At 38.0% G+C, this 12041-nt stretch overlaps 1 long non-coding RNA gene across 3 annotated transcripts in view; it reads left to right on the top strand.

Moving 5' to 3' along the window:
• Positions 1 to 8895, top strand: part of LOC144246785 (uncharacterized) — a 40972-nt gene extending 32077 nt beyond the window's left edge. For 2 of the 3 annotated variants that reach the window (XR_014957199.1, XR_014957198.1), the window contains 2 exons: positions 1979 to 2046; positions 7479 to 8895. This is a non-coding gene — a long non-coding RNA (uncharacterized LOC144246785). Of the gene's footprint in view, positions 1 to 1978 lie in introns of all 3 variants that reach the window. The other variant, XR_014957200.1, reaches the window with a different exon arrangement.
• Positions 8896 to 12041: the final 3146 nt, after the last annotated feature.

Genomic DNA, 12041 nt, shown 5'->3' with positions numbered 1-12041 from the left:
ATAATTTGAGGACCTCTGAAATAATGTATTATCTCAGGGCATGGCACACTAAAATACGAGCCCGGGAATGTTTGTCATTTAAAAGCCCATCTACTACCATGTTTTATGCCCATCTCATCAGTAAATCTCTTTTTTTAAAAGATACATGATCTAAAATTTAAAAGTAAAATTTAATTTCCTCTCTTTACCAAATACTATGCCTCACTACCAGGCTCATGTTTCAAGATCCATTTCACTAAGGAATCATTTTCATCTTCTGTACTCTGGGAGGCCTCTTTATGTCAGATATTTATCCATGCTTTATGTTTTTGCCCGACCTTACCTTCCCACTAAGGCTAAGATACCAATTGCTGCTACTGCTGCCACTCCTGTATTCATTCCCTAAAGTCTTTGTGACCTATTCAGATGGGGAAAATGTCACTGGCCTGGGAAAGAAGGGACCCTTAAAATAAGGGAAAATTAGGTAAAATAAATTAATATTAGAAATAATGAATTTCTCTCTGAAAGGAAATTTCTGGTGCTCTTTAATAGATATACAGGACAATAGCATGAGTTAATACATCTCTAACAAGGCACCACAAGCTTCTTTCTCCAGCATGTCATCTGGGAAACATCCAGAGATGTTTATACAGTGAACTAAGACCTGTTTCTTCTTTCCTTTTCTCTAAAATTTAAGTTCAATAGTTCTGTAATACCACTGACTTTATTAGACATGGGGATGTTTCAAAAAAGCTTTATTTTAGAGCCTTTGGATTTTGGTCTCCTAAACTTAAGCCAGTATATAGACTGTTATTGTTAATATTATTACAAAGATAAACAAAATCTAAAGTGGACCTTAAGTCTCTCCACAAACACTAGAATCAGAAAATCAAAATGTTCTCTTCCAAATATGCTACAATTTTGAGCAAAATATCCAGGATTTGCAAGAGTAAAACTCATAATTGTCTTTCACTATGTTGTTCTATTAATGCAATAAGCCCAAAATATCCTCTACGTACTGAAAATAATAAGCATATTCTGAATCCCAGCCTAAAGGTTTAGTGTGGAGATTCTGTTTCAGATCTTATTCCTGTGGAAACTGGGTCCAAGCTGTAATGAGGGTGATTCCAGAAAGCATTCCTCAAGCTGTTACTTGCAGGCTTGGGTTTAAGAGAAAACCTTCTTTGGGAATTTATTATTGCGTTGCTCATAAAACAACATCCCATAGTTTTATTTCACTGGCTTGTGGCATACAAAAATCAGACAAGGATTAGCTGACTGTAATGCCAAATATATGAGAACAATCCCTTTGTACCTGACAGCAAATTGCAAACAGCAGCTCTGATTCCATGAGTTCATATTTCACAAGTGCTGAAATATTCAGCAGATTATTAAGACTTGATACTTATTGTTTCCTCTGATAGAAAATGCAGAGTTCCTCCAAATATTTGAAGCAACATCAAGAGGTCTGTGTTCTGAAAGGAGAAATCTTGGGGATTTCAAAGTGGCCTTGTTCAATTAATAAGTATCAGCAATGAAAGCCCTACAGCTCTGATAGACATGCACAAACTGAAATTCATGAAATTCATACACCCACCAGCTTCCTGTAATCTATATTTTAGCACTCAGTACAAGAATGCTTGGTGTTTTGTACTCACAGCAATGTTTGAAAGAGGCTCTTTAAAACTTTATAACAACTTTTACATTGTGACTTGTACAAAAGGGTTTTGCACAGGGTGAAAAATACTATACAATTTAAGGAAAGGTAATGCAATTAAACCAGTTCCAATGATTTACAGGATAAGCTAATAATCTACAAGACATATATCTTATATATAAAGGTAATAAATGCTAAAATTGTGATGAGAAGCAGCTTCAATTCTAGCATTAGCTCATAGTCAGAGTTGAAGAAAAGTAATATCTTTTCCCCCATAAAGAAACAATTTCAGAATGACAGGAATTATTAATTGTGATTTGTTATTCTTCTTTCATTTTTAAGAAAATGAGTGCTGCTGTAGTTGACAAAGAACAGGAAAGAGGAGGCTCTTTTGTGAATACCAGCACAAGGTATGCAAAAATTTATTATATATGTAAGATTTGACAAAGAATTATGCAAATATATGGATGATTCTACTCCATTTTTGAAGATTTTATATGGCTGCCCATGCTCCAGGCTTCACAGAGAGCCCTTGCAAAAATGTGCAAAGGCAGAAACACTTTATTTTTGTGTTCACACTATCAAAATTTACTGTTGAACCCTTCAGGAAAGAGTCCAGGCAGCTTCCAGCAGCAGACTGCAAGCAGTGCAACGCTGCTGAGCACAGCTGATAAGCCACATCAGAAGCCTCCCTGGCAATATTGCTTTTCTGTGGAGATTCCCTTCATGTACATTTGCTATCTTACAACACCTGCACCTAGTGCTACTATGCTGCCATTTGTGCTCAGGTGAAAAGAGGGAATTTGTTTACCAGGGAGAAAAGATGTACACCGTGTTTTCAGTCAGACACTGGGCTATAAATCTTTCCATGACTACAGATGCTTTTTGCCTCAGAGTGAATATTAAAAAGCTATGAAATGCTCATGTAATGAGATGCACAAACAATGGAATATGGGAACTTTTCTTAATTTGGCATTCATTAACTCATAAATCCCACTGAACAGGACTGCAGAAACATTTGAACGACTTTTTAATGAAGCAATGTATTATTAAAGTACCTTTTCTCCTTTTACTTCATGTAGTTTAGCTAAAAATTGTTTAAGAAGTGCTTTAGAAAGAGAAATGCAATGCTAGAAGCTGAAATGAAGCCTGCTTACAGAGCTCACTGTCACATGAAGAATATCACACACCAGTTGCCACGAGCTCTTTGTATTCCTTGTGTTTATTTTGTTTTAATACCAGAGCAAAAAATGATGCTTCATTTTATAATAAATCAGAAAACTTGCTCACACAGTTTAAATGTAAGTATTGCAAGGGGTGACCTGTTGTGTTCCTCCCAACTTCCAGATGCTTCCATTCATGGGTAAGTGGACATTTCTTCCTCCTGTGTCTGAAGAGGAGAGTTACATAAGAAATCCATCCCCTGTTTTAAGGAGTTGGTTAAGGTTCCTAACTTTCAGTAGAGGAAGGAGCTCCCCCTGCCCCCTCCCCAGAATATCCCTGGAGGGAATATCTCCTCATCCTGCTAGATCCATTATCATTAGTTAGAGCAGGTAAGCAGATGTGCAGGTTGCCTAAATGCAGGACAACATTTGTAAAGGGAAATACAGACCAGAATATCCCATTCTTATTAATTTGCACACATGTTAGGCTTGTCCAAACACATTAGGTGTAATTGTCTCCCTTCCCAAAGACCTCTGAAGCATAGTGGGGTGGACCATAAGGTCAGGAGGAGAGGGAATTGCCACAGCAGCTGCCATCGAGCGAATGACTCCGATGAAAAGTTTGCAAAACCCTTCCCTAAGAGCCCTCTCCAAGGTGCAGTCCTCAGCTCCAGGCTGGGGCTGCTGCTCCTGCTGAGCTGCAAACTCTGCTGGGCTGTGATGAAATGTCTGAAATGTCTGCCCCAAGCAGTGGCTGAGCCCAGGCCAGGCTCCTCGCTGCAGCAGGGCTTGCGTGGCTGGGAGCTGGCTCCAGGCAGGCAGGAGCAGTGCCAAGGATCATTCTCTGGGGCAAATCCAGAGCAGTTCCAATGCAGCTTTTGGGCTCAGTCTGACTTGTGTCAAAGCAATTAAATTTAGGCCGATTGTGGTGTTTAAAAAAGGATCACGTCTGGGTAACCACAATAAATTAAATGAAGAGGCAATTTGTAATCAAGCCTCAGGTGTAGGGAAAAGGTTCTTAAATTCCTTTAGGTACTAATTTGAAAATTGAGCCATCAATATAAGTTTTGAGAATGGATTGCCAGAAACACCATGTAACTATACAATAAAGGAATTATTTAGTCAGATGAGGCTGATTTGACATTAGAAATCTGACTGATTTCTTGAATTCCAGTCTTTTCACATTCGGGACAATCTGTTTCTAGTGATCAAAGGATTCTATAAGTATTTCCTTTGGGTATCCTGGCACTGTTGTCCCTTGATCCATATTAGTAATTTGGATTAGATATATTCCAACTGCTTTATAGGCCACCATTTCAGTGTTCTAAAGGTCTTCAAATGAACTAGTGCACAAGCGAACCCTCTAGTCTACAGGGATGCTGGAGAATGCCTGAGAATGAAAAGCCCTAAGGTCAATAATCACAGCCTAGGGAGGGTAGGTTCAGTTCACCAAAGAACTGGGCAAAGGGATTGCTTAAAGAAGTCAGAGAATCTCAACAGAAAGCAGTAACATTGTCTCTCTTATTAATTTGTATTAACTTTACCAACTTCAGCAGCAGCAATCATTATCTAAGCTGATAAGTAATTAAGAGAGGAGTCCTGAATACATGTAATTCACTGGACGGGATTATTTTTTCAGCAGGACGCACTCAGCCTGGATGGTTAAATACTGACAGCACCATAGCTAGACTTATATTTTTTCATATAAATTTTTCAGTCCCCAGACTTTGCTTACTTTATTTTGCTGCTCTTTCCCTTTCTTTTGGAAGTCCAGAGGTTGAGCAATGTCCGTGTGTTTTCTCACTGAAGACTAACAAGGTACAGATGATTCCTTTTATTTGTTTGTTTCTCATCAAAACCCTCTCCTATGATCTCTCTAGATCACAGACTCATTATTACGTGTAACATCTCTGTTCAGGAGTATCCCAGAGTTTTTAGACACGGCACCTGTCTGATTTCATAAACACACAGCTGGGAAAAGCTGGTTTGCAGCCTGGTGACCTTCTGTTTTCCCAAGATCAGCAGGGACTTCTGTTTTAAAACACACTTAGCTTACTATATTTTGTAGTTTCTTGCTTCCATGCTTTTATCAAATGTTTCACAATGTTTGGTATTTCTCCTCAAGTCCCACTTCCTAGGGTAATGTGATTATGTGAGACTCTTGGGTATCATTTAAGAAAAATTAATTTCTTTTTCTTTTAGCTTCACAGAAAAGTGTAAAAACATGACCCAAGTGCATTCTAAAAGCTGGAATGCCAAAGGCAATTAAAAAGAACACACAGTTTATTATTTAAAAAATAAGATTCCTTAAATGCAATATTCATGATTTTTGGAAGGAAAAGACCATTTTTTTCAACACCTGGGACATTCAGTTTGACAGGGCTGTTACGTGGACTTTGCTAGGGAGTCTTGCAGTGTATATATGTAGAAATAGATTTTGAATTAACATATGGTGGCCTTTCATGTTTGTCTGTTTTCTTAGCTTCCTGTAAATGAAATGGATTGTTTCTGTTTGTTGAGGGAAATGATGCAATTTCTTTGCAACTGTAAAATTAAAATTGCTAAAAGCAATGCTGAGCTTTTTACAGGAGTAGCGAACTCTTTCTAAATTCTGCGATATTAAGCTGGCAGGCAATAAATCAAAATTAGCAATTAAATTAATGTAATTTTTTAAAGTTTCTTTAAATTCATAGGGGAAATAATAATGAGTATTCACTAATAACTTTTCATTTTCCTGTTTTATCTGTCCTTGAAAGGACATCTGCCTTTTCAAGGCAGATAAGGCCTACCTACAGACTTTTCCTCACCTATGCATAATAAATATGATGAAAGTAGATTGAAAATAGCCCTCTCCTGAGTCCTGTGGACTATTTTAGCAACAGATATTTTGGATTTAATCTGGAGGCAGTGTCCTCAAATAAGTACAGATATCAGATTGAGATAACCAGAATGCAATAATTCATTTCAGGGGGAAAAAAAAAAAAAGCAGCTCACCTAAATTCCTTTGTAAAGTGCCAAAGCATCAGTTCAAATTATTTGTGGTTAAGGTTGTTATCTTTATTTCAGTAATATATGAAGGTAGCCAAATATTCAGTTTCATAAGCATGTCAAAGTGCAGACTTCAGTCCTAACTTAAACCATCATGGCTATCTGCAATAAAAATCATTCTCGCTTTGCTTTGCAGAACCATTGTTAAGCTTGTAGACTAAACATTCAACCACTGCATGCAGTCAGCAGCTTTATTACTTCTCCTGCCCCTGCAGAGGCATCCTGGATTCAATTTGCCTAAATACATCAAAGTATTTTAATTTTGAAGTACCCCAAGCATTTTGAAAAGTTTAAAGGCTATTTGTCTTCCAAAATGTTTGAATGTAAGCTCAAATGAAAATCATCTTGATGATTTTTTTCCAGTTTAAATGACTGTCACATTCCTGTTCTGAAAAGCCCCTCAAGCCCCAATATACAGTTTCCCCTCCAAGTAATTATGAGTGAGCCAGTTTTAGGTTACGTGGTCAGATTGGCTTCCTTCATTCTGAGACTCCTCTATTTCTGTGGAGTTCAATGAATTAAACACTTACTAAGTCATCAATTTGTCTCAACTTCTCAACTTCACTTCAAGCTTTTTTTTTTTTTCCTTTCTTTAACACTAGATTGCAAATATATACACAGTCAATTGATCCACCAGGATAAGATTGCATGTAGCTAGTTTTGAGCTAAAAAATGACAGGAATGTCTGAACTGGCTAACAGTATTCAGCAAGCACAAACCTAGATGATATATGGGTATCTGATAAAAACAGTCACAAAATAATTTTGTTTGAAAATACATTAAGTACCTGAAATATTTGAAAAATCATACAAATTTGGTAAAATATTTGGCATTATAGCCATTAGTTCACTGACATTTTTACTTGCTTTTAAGTTTCAAAACTTATGTGAAATACATGCATATGCATAATCAAAAATTTCATTTGGTCATGATGTATCATTAAGTCAATGCCTGATGGCACCTGTGTCCATTCAAAACTCCTCTAAAGTCATAGAATTCTCATTATTACAGGCATAAATTTTTGCAACTGAGTGTGCTATTTGGGTATTAGAAATATATCTGCATTCAGCCTACAAAATCACTGGGCTGAAAAGGCCTTGTGAGTTCAGCTCAGTCCATTCCTCGTGCCCAGGACAGAATCACCTGAGCCCATGTCATTCCTACCAATGTCACTCCTACCAGATGTTTCTCAAATAGAGACACTGGCAGGATCAGGACATCCCCACTAAAATTGTCTGTTCCAATGAGTCCCTCTATCTAAATTGAAAATTTTCTCTCCTAAATTTTCTTCTAAAATGTAAGCTTTGTTTATTTTAGTTCTATTAACTAACAACATCAGTAACAATTTATAAGCTTCTCTTTTTTTCAGTATCTTTCTTTGTACTTGAAGGCTATTGTTACATTTCCTGACATCCCTTTCCTCTATCTTGCCAGTCCCCTGCCTGACCAGCTGTTATTTGCAGATCATGGGTTACAGAGCTTGGTTTGAGCTCACTGTGCTCTGGATTCCAGTTTTCAGGCTCCTGTTTCTCTTGGATGCCTCACCCAGAGCTGAAGCTCCAGGGGAAGGACACAGAGATACCTCTGCAAATGACACAGACTGACTTGTCCTTGGTGCTCTTTATTTACAGGGATGCCAGAACAGTATGGATAATTCTGAAGCCTACAGTCACTTCAACAACTGGAAATTCCTAAATATATCAATCCTAATTAGAGACAAAGGACCTGATTCATTGGAAAATCCACAATTCTGTCTTGTTGCTTTAGAATGAAAACTTCTATAAACATGAAGTCCTACTTACATGAATTTTGTTGTTGTTATTGTTGGTTTTTAAGAAGAAAAGAACAGCCTTTATAAAATTGCTGTGCCATTTTCCCTCCCAAGTTGGTTACCTCTATGCCTGCATACTCTTTCAGTCCCACAATATTAGTTACCACAAAATTACAGTCGTGAGAAGAAAAATGTAGCACAATAAGTTAAAGGATGTTTAAATATAGTCCTTACTTTACAACTTGGGCACTATATTCCCATTTTCAAACTGCCAATGAACCACTGGGAATTTTCTTTTTCTTGCTGATTCTCCTTAAGACCTCTATGAATAGCAGAAAAAACAACTTCACTGTAATAAAAACAGGGAGTTGTTTTCCTTTTTTAAAATTGAGGCATTGGGTAAAATCAAGGTCATTGCAACAACTTTTGAAAGAACAGAAAGAGTAATTTTCCCCCCTTTTTGCTTTTTTACTGGTTTTCAATGAAATGTGAAAAATCATTTTTAAGTTTGCCCATCTGTTTTACATAAAACCTTAGCTGACCTTACACAAAGTGAAACAAATGCACAAAAAGCTTTGCTGTTGGGCTCTTGCCAGTAGGAGAGAGCAAAAAGAAAAGAATATGTAAAGTTAGATTCTGCTCTGGTGTAAATTAGCCCAGTTCCAATGGGGACTTGGGTTGATTTATACCAGCAGAGGCCAAGGCTTGTATTTCCTATAAAAGCCAGACGTATTAGACCCAGCCCTGCTACCACTGAAATCACCTGGAACTTTGCTATTGTTTTTTGGGGGGAGAAGGACCCTTAGTGAAGGATTTGCCATATTTGGTGCAGATAACAGGACCCATCCAGCCATGCAGTGGATGTGGCAGCTTGAGGAGAAAGGTCTCAGTGAGAAACTGAGGTTGTGGGAGGTGGGAGGTGTGGCTGGCGCTGCACCCTTGTCGCAGGCACATCCTTCTTTCTCTCAGGATTTTTCATACAGGAGCACAGAGGAAAGAGAAAACAATTTCTATTTCTTCTCCTTGCTTTTCCCATGTGGAATGTGTTTGGAGAATTGTTTCCCTGGGGTGATTGCTTGATTGGATTCTGGTGAGAATTGTTTGAGCCTGATGGCTAACCCGATCCACCTGTGTCTGGACTCTAGAGAGAGGGTCACGAGTTGGGAGTTAGATATGGTAGCTAGAAAAAGTAGGGTTGTAGTTTTAGTATCTCCTTTAAATAGTATATTAATGTATTATAGTATAGTTACAATAAAGAAATCATTCAGCCTTCTGAACTGGAGTTGGACATCCTCATTTCTCCCCACCGGGTTTGCCTGCATTTACAATAGACCCTGGCTTTGTACAGCTGCTGTGCTCTCTGAGCTCAGCACATCTCCAGGCTAGGGAGATGCTCTGACACCACACTTGAGGCAAAAGATGCTCACACAGCGTGGTGGAGCTCCTGTCCTGCTGCTTTTCTCCTGTTAGCCTGACCTGGCTCATGCAGTGTCAGCACATGGAACAAAAGTGGGTCCTGAGGCAAGGAGAATGTGCCATACATGGAATTAGGCAGAGCACGCAGAAGCAGAGCACAGTACCATCTTTAATCTTCACTCATCTTACCCTGCACTTCCATAACACTTCTGTTAATGTATCTGAGTGGGAACTATGCCCATTATATCAACATTCCAATCCAATATGATTAATGAGTATAAAGTAAGGTTCAAGCTTTTAATTAAAAAGCTACTGAACAGTGAAGGTCTAGCTAAGTTTCTCACAAGTTGGTTATTTCACAGAATGAGATGCCCCAAAGAGGCAATGGGCCAAAAACCTCTCCTCAGTCATATTTTGTATTCAGGACTTTGATTTATAGCAAAGAGCAGAACTGGATCTATACAGAAATGAGCCCATATATATGTGTTTTACAGTGTGCACATATGGTGATTCCTACATTTAAAGATTGCCTAAACTTTCTGTTAATAGCCATTTTTTCCTGTTGCTTGTTAAATTGCCATACTTCTCAGAAGGATAATGCTTTGTAGGATAACTGTCACACTTTAAACATTTTCTTGTGTGTAAAAAAGACTCAAAGAAATGTTTTGACAAGGCCAAGAAAATACTTTAGTACAGATTCTCTATAGACTCTGGACTTCTGAGTTTCAACCTTTGGATTGAAAATGGTTCCTGTGTACTTATCAGAGACCTGCCTCTTTTTTCTTTCTTATTGAAAGTTGTCCAAATTTGATCATGTCATGGATTTTAGTTCACCCATGTCCAATAAAGGCTTGACAGAGGTTGACATATTCCATAATTTTATCATTTTATGTTTCAATTAAGTTAAAACAAAATTTACAATATAGCTTATTTCACACATTTTCCTCTGGCCTCTGAATAGAGTATCCTCTGTCTACCTTTGCAAGGATGAAATAAAATGGAATATTTGCAATAAATAGCCAGGGTTTTTTTTAGAAAAAAATTACTTAAATCATCTACATTCTTAAACACAAATAATATACTATAAGGTATATGAATACAATTATTTTACCTGAATGAATAGTCCATCAAATTCTATGTCTTATTGACCAAGAAGTTGAAGAAATGTGATCAAAATGCCCAAACAATAATTGTATTCTAGAGAAACTCAGTATTAGGGGTAATTAGTAGTTGCCTTCTCAGTGAACCTGCAGGTTTTGTATTCTTCTCCATTTCTAGTCTATCCAAAATAACTACATTAATCATGAAAAAAGAAAACAACTGACATCAAATGCCTTCCACTTTGTTTAGAATGATAAAACTAATCTGTAAATGAATGAACACTGAGTGGAATGGTCAGCTTGCTTTTTTTGTGTGTGTTTTATAGTGCTATTGAAAGTGGGTGAAAGTCACTAATTTCCATACTGAAAGCACTGAAGTAATCACAAAACAGTGTGTTTGGAGGAGGAGAATGCATGGCAAGAGTAAAGAGCTGAAATCACTCACATTTAGGGCCATTTTTCATACATGAACACACTTTCCCAGAAATGTTTATCAAGCAAAGAAATTATTCACCTAGAAAAAAGCCACATATGGCTGAAGTAATGAGAACAGGAATATATCTATATCATCTATAGATAGATATAAATATATCTATGTCTATTCTATCTATATCATCTATCTATATCTAGATCTATCTCTAACATCTATATATATAGATCATCTCTATATTTCTATATGTATTTATCTCTATCTCTATATCTAGATCCATATCTATCATCTATCTATCTATCTATCTATCTATCTATCTATCTATCTATCTATCTAATCTATCTATCTATCTATCTATCTATCTAATCTTCTTGCTACAAGGGCAGCAGGTTTTTGTCACCTACCAGACTTTGGGAGCCTTTTCTGACCATTTCACATCTGCTCACCGAATTCAGCCAGAGGTTTTTGTTCTCTTAGCTAAAGGAGTAAACATCTGAGGCAAGAAGTGGTTTCTAGAGGCACAGGATGGTCAGCCTGCCTTTCCCAGCTGCCAGAGGCAGGTAACCTGCAGAGCTGGGTGGTTTTCAGACATGTCTAATGCCATGTGCCAGCAGGCTTCCAAAGGCATTCCAGCTTCTCTCCCGAGCCAGAGCTGAGCCTGCAAGGGCTGCCTGCAGCAATGGTGCAGGGCTGGCAGCAGAAGGTGCTGAGCAGCTGGGGAAGGTGTTCCTGAAGGGCCAGGGCTGGGCTGGGGCAGGGGCTGTTGTCTCCTGCCAAACCTGTCCCCGCTGGCAGCTGGGATTTGCAGCTTGCTCCAGCCTTTGAGTGAGCTGATGGAGCTCTGAGCAGATTCCCTGGAGAGGATTCCTGCCTGGCTGCTCCGGCTGGTGGCCAAGCCTCCCCCTCTGTCCGTCTCTCTGTCTGTCTGTCTGTCTGAAGTCTTTGGGAATTGCTCTTGCAACTCGGCCTCAGCAGCTTGTCCCAGATATTCCCCTTGTGCTCCACAGTGGTTTTGTGGTTTGGTGTGAGAGCAGGCAGAAAACATAAAAAGCCAGCAGCTCTGGAACTGCTCTCTAGCAGCATGTAGGTATTTCATAGTACTTCCTTGAACCACTCTTCGCTATCTATTCTTTTTTTCTCTCCATAAAAATAATAAATAACCAAAGTGGTAAACTGTATTCCTGAACTATTACATAGGATTTCCAGGTATGCTAAAATTTTGGTTATAATTCAAAGGCATTTCAAAAAATACCATTTGGAGGATTAGACCAACTCAGGTCTCATTTGACAATCCTTTTTGACAGCATTTTAATACTCTATTTCATTTTTTTTTTTCCTTTTTCTAAAGGAAAATTAAAGATCTAATAAAATAATTTTTATTTAACCTAGATGATGCATTGCATGTCTGCAATGACAAAGGGGAAACACCATACCAAGAGAAAGTCTGTTGTATAAATTCTCTGCATCTCATCTTTTT

This window comes from Lonchura striata, chromosome 9 (assembly GCF_050655825.1).
Source record: "Lonchura striata isolate lonStrDom1 chromosome 9, ASM5065582v1, whole genome shotgun sequence".
NCBI lineage: Eukaryota > Metazoa > Chordata > Aves > Passeriformes > Estrildidae > Lonchura > Lonchura striata.
The sequence above is the reverse complement of the archived record's forward strand: the minus strand, read 5'-3'. Positions and strand labels throughout refer to the sequence as shown.